Raw genomic sequence first — 15175 nt, 5'->3', positions numbered from 1 at the left:
ATTCTAAGCTATATAAAACACATTGAGATCCTGCCCTTTTTGGGGTTTTTTTTTTGTCAATTTTAGTGGGTTTGGGGGTTTGTTGATTTTTTTTTGTTTGTTTGTTTGTGGTTTGATTTGGGTTTTGGGGTTTCTTTTTAGGGTTTTTTAACTGAAAAATGAAATAAATTCTTTACGAACTTCATTAATTTTTTGTAATTGAGTGATCAGATTTGGTTATCATGTTTTCAATGTGTAGCTTTTCCAATGGTAGATAATTACAATGCCTAAATAAACACATTAGAAAAATGGTGATTATATAAAAGTTAACTGGTTTGCAGGTAGCACTTACTTGCTATTCAGGAATAACGAATAACACTACAAATTTTATGGAAGTACCACAAATGATAAGATGGAAGCTTTGAGGTCTATCGTTATTTCTTTTGTATAACTTGATTGAAATCTGAGTTGCAGAGTGCTAGTGGTTTTACATGGCTTTGTATATTCTGCTGTGAGGTTCTGGTTGGTGACCTAGCTGTCATCCTTAAAACACATTAGAAGGTACTGTCTGTGTCCAGGGAGATGAAGGAATGAGAAAAGTAATGCTCAACATTTCTTCACTGGGGAGTTGGACAACAGACGAGAAGAAAGAAGGCATTTTTCTTCACAACCCTCTATATAATCATCTTGTTCTGTGTCTTATACCTAGTTCAGGTCTTCATGGGTTTTTAAGTTGCACATAAGTTAAACCAAGAGTAAGTAAACAGGAAGCTTCATTAAGCTCTCCAGAAATATATCAGGAGCAGCAGATGAGCTGGGTAACTCATCAGTGTGTAGCTCATAGTATTTTCCTGGCTGAAGTTGAACTTAGTGCTAGGGATGTGAAACTTAGTCTAAATGCTGACAAGTTTAGTCCTTCCTCAGAATTTCTGCACGTTAATTTGGTGCTTTCAGTATAATCTATAACAAAGCATTTGGTGGTTAAATTAGTTTTAATATCTGTTCTCATACATCATCTTACACAATTAATGGCAACACAGTGTTTATAAAGACATGGAGTATTCTGTGCAGACATTACACGTCAGATTCTCAGGAGAAGTCGTTTCTCCATGTTTATTTTATTAATTTGATAAAAAGAAATAAAGTCGCTGAAATAACGGAATTTTTAAGGTGAGATGAATTGGTAACTTCATTTAACAGTAAATTTCTAAGTAATTGATCATTGAATTTTTCTGCTGTAGCATAGGAGATAAGAGTAATGCAAATACGTGGTTAGAGGTGGTGGTGAAAGGCAGGTTAGTTTTATTATTTTTATTGCTAGTGGAACTTTGTTTAGTGAATTTGATTTACAGTAGATTTTAGTTCATAGTGGTTTTTTGATTGGGTAAGATCCTGGGAACATTTGGGTATTTTAAAATGCATGAAAATTCAAACCATAAATTCTAATTAAACACATTTATCTTGGTAAAATGTGAAGTTATGCCATCCATTTACCTCATCTAATGAATATGGATTAATAATGTAGTGCAACAATAATCTTCTTGGTTTTCTGCAAGATATTCTGAATTATCCTTTCCCCAATCTTAAATATTAATACTGAGGTTTGTGTGGGTTTTAGTCAGTTACTATTCATTAGTTCCAGATGTTAGTAACTTACATTATTCACAGGAAGCAGAAACATTTCGTTCTTTGAGATCACCAGACTCCTACTTTATAATCTCTGAAGGGGATGAAATTTTATATTTAAAATATACTTTACCATATACATCCTGTGGTGGTTTGTTGGTTTTTGAGAGGGTGGGTCTTTGGTGTTTTTTCAAAGAAGACAGCAGGCATATAAATATTGCCCAGTTCTATTTGTTTTGTTGATTTAAGATTTCTCTGTTAAACTCTGCTTTAATGGAAGCATGAAAAGTAGCGTATTTTGGAAAATCATTATAAGGAATATTTTTAGTATGTATTACATTTGAATAAAATACTGTCTTTTCAGACCATGTCATTTATTATTGTCCTTTTAGTGACTTTTTTTGCCCTTTTTTTTTTTTTTTCCTGTGAGCTGAGTAAGTTTACTCCCATTTTAGAGAAAAGGTATGGAGCAATTTCCAGAGCTCAAAAGAAAAGCTCTTGTCTCTGTGTTTCCTGTTCCCTTTGGGTTCGGTTTCCTTTGCTTTTTAATAGGCCATTTTGAACATAGATCCATTTTTGGAAGTGCTGTACAAAATGACTGACTGGCTCAGCAGGGAACTGTAGTGGTTTGTTGTATGAACTGCATGGGTATTATGGTTTGGGGGTTTTTTGGTTGATTTTCTTTTTTCTTTCCTAAAGTAGGTGTTGGAACACTAAAAGTATGGTAGGTTTTGAAACCTGCTTTGCATATGGGATACATTCCCATTTTCACAAATCCAAGTACATTGTAATGCTTTTTTTATGGTAGTACTAGAAGCTGAAAGCATTTTCTCATCTCTCTTCACTCCCGTGGTGCTAATAGTAATTATCAAAAAGAAGATGAAAACCACCAATTTATGTGCAAAGGAACAAGGTACTTAGGTGGATGCTAAAACAAACCCCTTCCCCCCCCCCACTTTTATTAAATACATAAATTAGATGTTCATGCTTTGAATTAGAAATAGATGCATGTAATGAAGTAATGACATCAACTGAATTGATTACTATACATTTTTAATGCAAGACACATTGTTAGATTGCAGTCAGTATTCTTTTGTATGTGTGTTCTAGAAAAATTAGCTTTGTACTGCTAATAGGTAAACTTGAAGGACAGACTGTCAGGAGTTAAATAAATTTCTAAAAGAGTAGTAGTCTCAAATCCACATGATTTTCCAAGAGAAGTACAATTTACAAAGCAAAAGCAGTAGATTACTCTGAAAAAGTGTATAGGTTCCCCCCCTTTTTTTCCCCTTGCAAGTGCTGTACTTTAAAAGGATAAGAATTTTCTTGTAAGGACTGTTTTTTCATTTATGCATCAACTATTTGGATAGTTTTTCATGACTAAATCATAGTTGCTTGGAACCATTCTAACATGGCTTGATTATTTTTTATGTTCCTCTTAAAATTCAGAATTGCCTCAATTTGCACAGCTGCATCTTCTATTTTGGTAGAAATTTTGGGAGCAAACAATTTCAGGCAGGATTTGAAATGGACTGGAACAGACTGTTGAATGAATACAATACTGTTTAATGTATGGAAATCACTTTAAAACAGCTGATTTGTTTGCTTCTTTAGGTGGAAGTAAATGGTTACCAGGTTGTTAGAACTGTTTGGAATTTTAAATACTTAATCATGTTATGACTGTTACTAAACAGTTGAACCTTTATTTTTTAGCTGTAAAATTTAGTAGATTTTTTAAAAGCGTGTATGGACTTCGAAAAAATTATGCATAAGCTGAATTTTTTTACTGTCTTCCATCATTTTGATTTTCAGGTTGAGATCAGTCAGCTGTTTAGTAAATAACAAAATTCTTCATGTAAATTTAAGTGAGCAAAACGTGGGAGTTTTGAATTCAATGAGAATACTCATACTGAGGATTTTCCATTTCTAGAATAAAAGGAGTGCAACATATTAGACTATTACAGCCTGGAACTTGCTCGGTTTAGACACTTTCTCACCCCTTTTCTACAACAGAAAAGTGGATGGAGTATTTTCACTGCTCTCTCCCCGCTTTCCTACACTTCCTGTTCTTTCTGCCGATACAGGCTTCTGCTGTAAAATATCTTCAAATAAACCACAGCAGCTAAGATAATGATGTGACAGACAGTTTTCCGCTTCAGAAATGTATATAATTTTCTGTGTCTTTCAAACACTAATGTGAGAAAATTTGGGAACTAGTAAGTTTTAGCTGACTCTTAAACAAATAGTAATTTGATCTGTTTTGTTTTGGCAAAAAAAGTGAGAAAAAGGGGTGTTTTGGACTTCTGTGTCTGAAGATTCAGGGTCTTTCATTTTCATTTGCTCTGTGGTGAGTGTTTTTTGGGTTTTTTTTAAGATTTGTTTGGGGATTTTTAGGTCAATGTGCTAGTGACAGATTTCATCATGGCTGGATTTATGAGGTTTTTTTTCCCTTTGTAGACAAACTTCATCAATTGGATGCTTCAGTATTTAAAATTGTCTGAATTGGGGAAGTAATTTTGTGTGACTTTTTTTCTCTATCTACTTAGAGAGAACTGAACCAATATTTTGTTTTCTTTGATTACTACCTATTGAATCCATACAATTAACAGCAGTTATTTTGAACACAGGTGGTCTTACTACTTTTGACTGCAACGTCTGCTCTTTAAGGTCACTTATCATGGGGGAGTAGGAAGTCGTTTGCATATTGGAGTAAGAGAACTGGTTCTGAGAATAATAGCTTTTAGATGTTTCCTGCGACGCGGGCAAAACGTGGAAAAGGCAGGCAGACATTTTGGAGTACATTATGGTTTGTCGTCTCAGTCTCCTATTAAAAACAAACAAAACAAACTACAAAACAAACCACGCTCCCCAGCCCCACCCCCTGCCCAAGAAGAAAAAAAAAAAAAAAAAAGGCCAAGCTAGAAACGAAATAATCCGCCCTAAATCCCGTATTTTGGAGGCTGCTGAAGGGTCCCTGTACTTTATTTGGGGTCGGTTGCCAGCCCTGTTGCCTGGCAGACAAGAGGCTGCCGCTGGTCTGGAGCTCTGCCCTACCCAAGGCAGCCCCTCTGCCCTGCGTAACCGAGTTGGTGCGTTTCTAACTCCAAAACCAATGGCTCCTCCCCTCTGTGAAAACGTTTCCTGTTTGGAACTGCGCTTTGTCATGGCCGGTGGTGTGAGAGGGAGGAAGGTGCAGGGAGGAAAGCACAGCCGGGGGGGGGTGGGGCGGGGGGCAGGGAGCGGGCGGGTGACTGCCTGAAAGTTCTGGAACCGGGGTGGTGCTTCCCAAAGACTGCAGATGCCGAGCTCGCCCGCGGGGGCTACCGGCAAGTTCTGGCGTGGACTTCCATAGCGGACTGGAGCCCGGAACAGAAAATGCTCCAAGGCTCTTATTTTTGCAGTATGTGTTAAGAACCATACTATTCAGGTATTCGTGGATACCGCTGTAGAACTGGGGGGAGGGTAGGGGACATGGCTGTATATGGGAAATCTAAGGGGTTTTAATTTTTTTTTTTTTTTTTTTTTTTTTTTTTAACAGCACTGGTGCCCTTTCTTTTTAAGATCAGAAGCTGTTAATCCGGTGATTCTTTCTGCAAATGACAGCAGAATCACTGAAAGATGTATTATGCATACACTTAGATGTGCTAGCATACATAAATCAGTCTGAAAATAAAGTCAAAAGATACAGGTAACATAAAAGGGATGTTAGTGATTCCTCTTTAATGTGACAGGCATTCTGGAAAAATAATTAGCTTTCCCTTACAAGTAACTCCTGGGGTTTGGATGCAAAAGGTGAGGATAAATTATAACAACAAATGAGTAATTTGCATTGGTAAATATTTTTAGACTCAAAAATAGTATCTTTTTGACATTGCAGATGAGCATATTGTGTTATGCTCAAATAACCTAGAACCAGCCATACATTAACAAATTATGCTTGCAGCAGAAAATGGGACATAAGAGCTCAACTATATATAGCCTTGACACTGTTGGCATTCTAAAGTGGAACAGTGCAGGGAACTAGGAAAGGCATGGGGTGTAAAGCAGGCTCTTCTGTTCCTGAGATGCTCTGCCATGTTCAAAATAATAAACATCCCTGTCTCCATTACTTTGCTTTTTCACTAAATGGTGCCTGGCTGCAACTACAGCTGCCTATAGCTAAATGTGTAGCTAGCCAAACTAGTTAAGTGAGGCTGAAATCCAAGCTTCTGCCTTTACTTGTCACTGTACCTTAGAGGTACTTGAAAAGATAGTTCTGATTGAGAGGTTATTTTTTTTTTTTTTTCCTCCTACACCTAACTAATTAAGAAAAGTTAAATGTGAAATAGAGACAACAAATTAAATAGCCAGACATGTTACTTGTCAGTATTAGGTTAAAAATTAATTTGTCTTACGTGGAATTAATATTTATTTCTTGTTGGAAATCTGCAAAATACTGGAAATACTAGGTTAAGAATATCTGGTTGCCAAGCATGTACTGCATTTTTTTCTCGTGTTACTTTTATTACTAGACAATGACTGTGAACAGTGTGTGTAGCATCCTACTTGAAACAGGCTGCAAGGTGAAATTTATTTTGCAGACACTTCCATCAGTTTTCATTTAGGTGAACAAGGAGAACAGCACTTGACTTTTGACACGGATATGGATTATTAGTAAGCAAATACCTAGAAAGGAATATTCTAGAACCCGTGGGGAGTGGCAAGGCTTTCTTTGCTCAGCAGTATCCTGCAATTTAGTCTTGAAATCAGGCCCCTTTATGTAAACTTTTACTGGCGCCAGCTAGCTGTAACTGCAGCCTGGCTCTGTCGGCAGCAGCTAAAATGTGTCATGGATTTCTCCTTCCCATGGGCTGCAGGAGCACTCTGGTTTCCAGACAGAAAAAGCAGCACTGATGAATGTGAAAAGATTTACAATGGAATCCAGGTGTAATTAGATTTCTAGTAAGTGGAAATACTGAAATTTCAGCTTTCTTGTTCTTTTTCAGTGTACTGTCTTGTGCTGTGGTGTAATAAATCTGTGCTTGTTGGTACTACTGTGTGGTATGTGGGAGGTACTTCACTGCACATAGTTGCTGCAGCACTAATAGTTGGCAGCACAGAAGGCGGTACAAAGAGTACAACTGGAGGCACTTGCAGTTGCAACAGTTTCCTTAGAGGCTGTGGCATGCTCAGTGAGCTGCAGGGACGCTAACACATTCAGCTACTATTTGGAGATGTAGGAATTCCAGCAATCTTTTAACGAACAGATGTAGGCTACTAGGTGAGAGGTACAACAGCATAGCTCAAGCTGGCTAAAAAGCAGTACTCATGCTGCTATGTAATCAAAACAAGATCTTAGTATCAAGATGGCCGACCTGGAAGTCTGCTTGTAGCTCATTCTGCTTATGCAAATGAGCTGCACGTCAGTGGCTTACTCACAGGAGGAAGCTCATTTTGCACGTGCCATCCTCTCACCAGGTAAGAGAATCAACTCATTTTCTGCATTCATGTTTTAGAGGACTTTGTAGTTAATTTTTTATTGAGGTGCCCACCACCCCCCACTTTGGCACAAAGCCAGGAATTAAATTTGAATGTAAGTTGCATTTTCTGGGATACCCAACAGTCATTTGTTCTGGCTGTAATTATATTAGGGTTGCTGGTTTTAGAGGGAATGTTATCTAGAAATTATTGTAGGCTATTTACTTCAATAAAACTAAGTAGTTAAAAAATATTCAGAATTTGAGTATGTAGTTTTTGTTGGTTATGTTACTGCTTTTGTTTGATTCTCTACTCTGTTTCACTACCTCTACTGTTTCGCTAGTGTGTTATTTTTGTCTCTATAGTGACCCTAGTTGATGCACATGGAGGCTCAGCAATAGTGAGAGCTAACCCTGGAAAGGGTGTGCAGAGTTGACAAACTTGAATCCACCAATTATGTTTCAGCTTCATGGTGTTATGAAGGATCTTTGTTATCCTGGTTGTAGTTTGAATTTTCTTCTTGTTCAGATGACAAAGCTCTTAAAGCAATTGTATCTTTTACCATATATTCTTTTTAATGCCTATATGTACCTTTTAAAAAGCTGTTTTCATAAGAAGGGAACTAGATAGGAATATGGTGGTTTTATGATTCTCCCCCCCCCCCCCCCCCACCCCCGAGAATATAATAACCTTACCTTAGAGCAGGAGATTTTAACAGAATTTAAGTATTGCTAATTACATTATATGCTCTATTGTGGTTATGCATGTAGTGCACAAAATGGCTGCATGGGGCAGATGTGCTACTTCTGCACAAATATATTTGTATTATTTCTATTTTACAAGTCGAAGTAGTGACAGCATGGAAGACTGGAAAGGAGAGAAGGTAGAAGGAAAATTACTTGAAAGGATGGTCACTGACCTATAGAAAAGAGATAATTGGAGGTAAATTAATAAGCCAACAAAACATGGCCACTTAAAGGCAGACATCAGCTCAAGATACGGATGTGGAACTGGAAGTAGACAGGCCTATTTTGGTTGAAGGAAAAATAAGATTAATTGAAGAGAAATAAACTAAAGAGGTAGAAGGACAAAGTAAGCAGATGAATTATTACAGCTTAAAATAGCAGTGATAGATATTGCAAGTATTGGAAGCATTGTGAAATGGCCTGGGAATTAAGGCCTGTAGAGTAAATATTCTAGGAAGGAGAACTGTAACTGATTGATATTGTGGAGTGGGGGGATTTAACGGTAATAGAGAAAGGTAAACTTCTGCATTCATATGGCAGAGAAAAAAGATGCATGCCTACAATGGGCCAAATGAGTTGCGTTTCTAGTTAGCTCATACACTTCAATAACTTTTTAGTGCTAACTTAAGATTTGATATGGACAGAATTTTGCTTGTCATTTTGAAGGCTGCTTATATGCATGTCCAGACTACAAAAAGTACAAAGATGGGCATGTGTGTGAGACAGTACAAACACAGGTCTATGGTAGATTTTCCCAAATAAATTACACTAGAAATCACCTTCAACAACTATAAAGTTTTATGTAAATGTCAAATTCCGTTAGAACCAGTCTTGCTTTCACTGCTACAGGAAGGAAGCAGTTTAAGGGCCCCTCCCTTCTTTCTGTGAAGTGTGAGTATGGTAGAGGAAAAATGGCACTGAGTAGTGCATGAAAAATGTAGAAAACTGATTAAAATGTTCCTGAGAGGAAAACCTTGACTGGTAAAGCAAACTATAACAAATAGGGGATTTGTGTTAAGAACTGATAATTCTAAAAGTAATGTAGGTGATAATGATAACAGAATCACAGTGAAAGAAAAAAGGTACATCATGTTAAATGTTTTGGCATTATTTTAGATAAAAGTGAGATTATATTATAAGGTCATGTAGGTAACTCAAGTCTTTGAAGCCTTGAAGTTACAAAGAAGGTACTAAATATTCCATTATAGATATTTCTTAGCGAAGTTTGTAAGGAGGTCTTTGTAATTTGCATCCAGGAGTTTTAAAAGAATTAGCTGAGAATACTTTCCTGAGATGTCCCTCCCAGTAACTTGAGTACAAAATTGTAATTGTGGAAGACCCTGAAGACTTTTTAAAAACGTCTGGAGAAGAATAATGGAGGATTAACAGTGTGTCAGTAAATGTGAAATAATATTCATTTCAATTAACATGGAGGTGATTTAAATGCTGAAACACTATTATAAAAAGGATATCCTAATATAGTTTGGTTTAGAACAAAGTTCCTTGGTGTAAATTCCAGTAGCTGTAATGCAGTTAGTCCTTGATACTCCTTAAATAACAACTTCCCCTCCCCAAACCCTATATCAATAAAACATTGAATTGATTTTTAAAGCTGCTGAAGAGGAGAGGAAGCAATCATGCTCCAAGTAAAGTTTATGATTGGTATTGTAAAATAACTACTTTTTGTTAGCTTACAGAGAATGGAAAGATTGACTCTTACAGAGTCATCAGGATCATTTGCTTAGTGAGACCGAAACACTATTTAGTAGATTTATTCAAAAAGATGTGTTACCCTTGCACACCAGGAACAGATTTATACATCTATAGACCATCCAGCATAAAACATTTGCTTGACAGGACACTCTGTCCTGGAAGTAAGTGGGGAATCACACAGACAAAATAGATAGCTAAAACCCAAAACAAACAGGTAATGCAGAGGGACTGGAATTCTGTAGAATACAGGGAAAAAGTAATGAAGTTATACTCTTTATTATAAAAAGTTATGTTCCTGGATGGTACTAAATGCTGATGATGTGAATTATGCCTCAATACAGGTTGCAGTCCTGCTGTCTGCATTGGGTTTTTACAATGTTGAAAAATTAGGAAGGGTCCTGGCAAAAAGCACAAGAATGATTATGACCTGGTCATATTCACCTTGGGGGTATGTAAATAAAATAGTTTTGTGGTTACAAATAACCCAAACCTGGCAAACCTGGGAGAGGTGGTCATGCATATGAATTCATCAGGAGAGTCTGTAGTTAGTCTGAAAAATTATCAGGGAATAGTTCAGCTATGCTATGTGCCAGCACATGAAGAAAGGATATATAATGGTTCTTCACTCATTCAAAGAGAAATCTAGCCTTTGATTTTTTGGATGTAGTGAAACTGCAGCCTGTTCTTTCCGGGAAGCAAGCCAAGCATTTTGGCTTTCCATCTCACCAGGCAAGAGACAGACTGCGGACAAGTGTTCCTTTTGATGTTAAAGGTTTCTGGGGAGAACCTTTCTGCAGGTTGACTTACAGCAAACCTTAAATGGTCAAAATTAAAGATGCTTTCTTTTGTGACTTTTATACATTTTATCAATGGAGGCATTTTTAAGAATAATTCTTACTGTCTGCTTCTAGCATCTAACTCTGGGTCACATTTGGGAAGCTTCTAGGCAAGAAAAGCAAAGTTCCTTGTAAATGGTCACTCTGAGTAACTATGCAGATGCATTTTTCTCCATATGATTTTTTAATGAAATTTGGGAATGCAAGCAGTCTAAAATAGCTATATAAATTCTTCATGTACTTCTGTGTTTCTGAAATGGTATTACTGGATTGTTGCTTCATCAGCTGCTTTTCCCCCTCACAAAACAGTAAAATAAAGGATGTTTTTTGTAGAACTGCTTCAAGCTCTTCACTGAAGAAGCCTATTGCAGACTCTGTACTTATGAATGCATTGCACAGTATCACTACAGCCTGGCCACTTTTTTGGGACCAGGCTCAAAAACTTTTTACATGCTGTTCTGGCAAAATCATTGCCAAATTATGTATCAGAAGAGGTGAACTTGCATCTCCTTTTTTTGGTATTATACAGTACTGTGAAGGCTAGTTTGATGTTCTGTTCCGACTATGGATGCTCCATGAATTTGTAATACTGTTTATTTTTGAAAATTTGCCTTAGCAAGGAAAACAATGACCTCATTACTATAAGAAATGTCTTCTGCTTTTGTTCACTTCCATCCCACTTAGGAATGCAACACTAGCAGTGGAGGTGGCTCTAGATCTGATTTTTTCTGGTGTTGTAAACAGACGATATATCTAGGGGCATATCATTAGTTCACTAAGTTAGTGTGTATAATGTCACTAGTCAGCATGAACAAAATGTTGGCTGACTTCTGTCCACACATTCGCTGCCAGCAGCCATGAAGAGGTGATGGTATTGAGTAACTGAAAACTGGGGCTTATGGTGGCTTTGAAAAGAATTCATAAGGAAAAAAAATTAAAGCCTGTCATCCTAGATGTGAAGTTTAAAGCCGGGAAAACCTTCCAGAATTACTTGAGCGTCCTGCATAATGGCAAGCCTCATTGGGAGTCATTAGTAAACAGACATAAGAAATACTTTGTGAAGTGTAAGTTGATCCCATTTGAGGCCTGTAGCTTCTTAATCTAAAAGACGAAGGTCTTTATTGACTAGATGGAACATCTCTTCAGTCTTCCTTTTTATTTTGCTTTTGTATCCTCTAAGAAACCTAGCATGAAAACTTGCTGACTGCTGTGGTCAAGAGAACACTTTGCCTATATTTTTCCTGCTTGCTTCTTCAAGGATCTTAGACTAAGAAACTGAGGAAACACAAAGATGGATTCTTACATCGTTATGGAAAAGAAATGCCTTCAGACTATAGATTTTCATTTCAGTTTCCTATGTTTAGAAGTCCATATTCCTTTGCAATATTAGTAATAAGCTGTAATTCACAGAAAATACATTCCTTGTACTAGGATTTTGCTACAGATGTGGCTGTTGGCATTTGGTCATCCCACAACACAAAAGATAAATAGTACATGGCAGCTAAAGTGATACAGCACTTGCTAATTGTCTCTCTTTTATTAAGATTCATATTGCAAGATGAGAAAGGGCAATAGCTGGATTGCTTTTAGATAATTGTTTTTTACTCTACATGTCTAAGACTCCTGTGTAACATTAAGTTTGCCATCTCCTATTTCAAATAGGTAATTAAGCACTTGCTTTTTTGCCTGATTATTTTAAGGTAATGTTTTGAAGAACTGTTGCCTGAAGTGCATGCATCATTTCAATTATTTAGTATTTCATAAAAACATAGCTATTTACAGTTCTCATCACAAGAGTCTACACCTAATTATTATTAGCATTTCATGCTCTCTTTATTCCTCAATCCTTACTTAATCGAAAGGAGATGTCACAGTATTTAGTTAATGTAACAGAACCCTTTTAAGAAGACATTGAAGAGTACTTCTTAATGCTTAAGTGCTACTTAAAAAGGACAGGAGAGAATGGGACTCTGTGTGTGGATATTGACTAAACTATTTAAGATGGTACTGCATAGCAGTGGTGGTGCTTATTCTGCTAGAGTTCTGAAAAGCTTGTTGCCTCTTTGCAATACTAATACTGTGTGCAAAGTGTGCAGAGTAGCTGTCCAGGACATAGGATGCTGTCTTGTTACATAGGAAACCCCTATGGATTAGATGACAGTCAATGTGGGCAGTCTCTCAAGGAGCAGTAACCTCATAGCATTATTATCCACAGAAAAAATGCTGTCTGTGTGGATTTTTGCAATCTTTTTTCTTTTCCTGCCACTGTGATATCTGCTGTCTGATGTTTGTGTATTGTTAGAGTCACTGAAGGTCATTTATATTGGTCCTTTTTCTGTAAAATGAAAGGAGAACACGTATGGGCTCATGTGTCACGTTCTTTAACTGAGGGAGTTTAATCTCATGTATCAGAGTAGTATTTTACTCTGTTGTAGAATAAATCTAGATAATAAGCTAATTGCTCTGTGGTACGAATGTATTTGATATTCCTGTTAGTATGAAATTCTCTATTTCCTATCCTTGCATAACTTAGGTGGTGAAACCGGATATCAAAAGAGGCAAGATGATTGCTGAATGTCTGTGGGGTTTCTGTAGCACTGTGGTGACTGTTTCTTGTCACGTGCAAATATTCTAAGATATTTTATCTATACATAAATATGTAGAAAAGCATAGGAAAAATGAAGTTTCCCCCCACCCCCTTCTCCCCTCTGAAAAATTAATTTGATTGCATTTCATACCAGTTGTGAAAGGAATGGAATGAGATGAGGTTATTTAAAGAATAAGTAAGGTTCCAGTGAATATACCAAAATGGCAGATATCTAAATTGAGATGAAACTAAGATGTTGCTTAGCAACTGTGGTCTCTGGTAGCCACAGATGAATACAGTGAATGTTTACAGCACCATTGCTGCTATAAAGTTAGTCTGTCTGAAGCAAGATTTCTAAAGAAATTATTTCTCTTTGTGAAGTTCTGTACCAATTTATTCCTAGTTTTGGTGAACCTTTAAACTGCCTTTGTCAGGGATGGGAAACAAAAACCTAGCAGTAAAACTTATTTTGCAAATCGATATTTTTCTAGTGATAAACAAGATCTTCTACCAAATACTTTGGTCTTACATTTTATATTATAGTAGCAATAAATTCCAGTTTTCCTGCTCCTTGATTTGTCTTCACAATTCATGCGGGATTATACTGGATTAGTCATGCACAGGCTGCAGTTGCAGAATGGGGAGAAAAAAGTATTTCATTATATCTGAATAATATAAATTGCTTTCAGTATTTTTCCTCACTGCACCATATTTTAAAATCTAACTTCGTAGTTGTTGTGAGCTGTTTCGAACATTCTTCCGAAATGAAATTTTGCAGATGGAAGATGGGTTGTGATGATTGAAACCTATGTATGAAAACACAGTCTAAATTTAAGGGAATTTTAAGAGTGCTCATTTTAATCAAGTTTTGTAGGTCTGAGGAGCTTATACAAAGAATGTGTTGTATCGCATTGCACTTCAAGTTTATCCTTATTTTTTCATGTGAATTCTTAGAATTAAAAAACCCACCCAAAAAGGCATTACGTTTTTTAACAGGGACTTAAATACTTCGTCCATTGCTTGGTGTCCCTTTGGAGTTCTGAAAATAACCTTTCTCTTCTAGAATGGGATTCTTGGGCCTTGCAGTGTACCTTGCCCTAAAAACCAAAGACGCTCATAGCAGTTTTTATTTGACATCTTGTTTGTCTACCTTGTTATGGATATTCATAAATAGAAATTGAAAATAACTTTGGATGAGCCTATCCAACTTGATACTCTTGGCAGTGTCTTTAACTATGTTTTTCTATACTTTTAGCTGCAATATTTACTCAATGAACAGTTTATATCGCCATGTCAGAAGACATGGCGATATAAACTAACCAGACAAAAAAAATGAAATAAAGAAAAATATGCAAAATGAACCATTAATTCTACTGGTTGACCAAAGAAGGGGAAGTGAGATGCTTGGAATTCATATCTCAGGTGTGATAGAAGTCTGTATCTTATATGAATTAAAAATTAAGTTTCAGAAACAATCCTTCTTTAGGTGTATGAATTTTTTTTGCATATCTGACCAGAGATAGCAAGTTGAATGTGTTTTTCTGGGAGAAAATTGCCTTAAGGATAAATTCACTTACGTGTATTTCAGCCTGATGATCTACTGTTTCCATATATATTTCTAGCTTCCATGTACAAGAACTACATTTAAAACCCTATGCAAATAAAACTAGATCCTCAAGTTCACAACCTAATTACCATTTTAGACTTCTCTTATTGTAAGCCATTTGATCGCATTTTCCTCAACCATATGTATTTATAAAAATACAAAACGCATTAAGTATAAAATGTCTATGTATATAATATATGCGAAAAGGAAGAGGGTTTTTGTTATTTTTTAATGACTTAGCTTATTAGTAGAAGATTGCTTATCTTGAAAGGTACCTTCTCAACTATACAATTACCGCTTGAAGCTGAAGATGTAACAGTCCAGAAGACTGGCGGAGTAGTCATCTCACCACTTTGAAAGTCCTGTTTTAGAGGGGTTTTAATATTTGTCAGCTAATACTGATCTTCTGGTAATTGAATCAGTTGTACATCTTAGTTCATAGAATGTCTTAGATTGGAAATGACCTTAAAAGATTATGTGGTCTGGTCTTGCTTGGGAAAGAGCCTAGATGAGATTATCTGGCATGCTGTCCAGTTGCATCTTGAAAACCTCTGGTGATGGAGATTTTGTCACGTCCTTGGAGAGGCTGTTTCAGGCAATCATGTTCTCCCTATTAAAAAGCAAG

General features: G+C 36.5%; 1 protein-coding gene across 21 annotated transcripts in view; it reads left to right on the top strand.

The window, feature by feature from the left end:
- The window catches only part of ATF7IP (activating transcription factor 7 interacting protein), an 83519-nt gene that overhangs the window by 10209 nt on the left and 58135 nt on the right, over nucleotides 1-15175 (top strand). For 2 of the 21 annotated variants that reach the window (XM_040060958.2, XM_040060957.2), the window contains exon 1: nucleotides 6695-7062. The exons of 15 other annotated variants lie outside the window; for them this stretch is intronic. The gene's annotated coding sequence lies outside the window, so the exon portion shown is untranslated. Of the gene's footprint in view, nucleotides 1-4924; nucleotides 5033-6694; nucleotides 7063-15175 lie in introns of those variants that run through there. 4 more of the 21 variants (XM_058420107.1, XM_040060965.2, XM_040060969.2 and 1 more) reach the window with 4 other exon arrangements.

Source organism: Hirundo rustica, chromosome 4 (assembly GCF_015227805.2).
Source record: "Hirundo rustica isolate bHirRus1 chromosome 4, bHirRus1.pri.v3, whole genome shotgun sequence".
NCBI classification, from domain to species: Eukaryota; Metazoa; Chordata; class Aves; order Passeriformes; family Hirundinidae; genus Hirundo; species Hirundo rustica.
The sequence above is the reverse complement of the archived record's forward strand: the minus strand, read 5'-3'. Positions and strand labels throughout refer to the sequence as shown.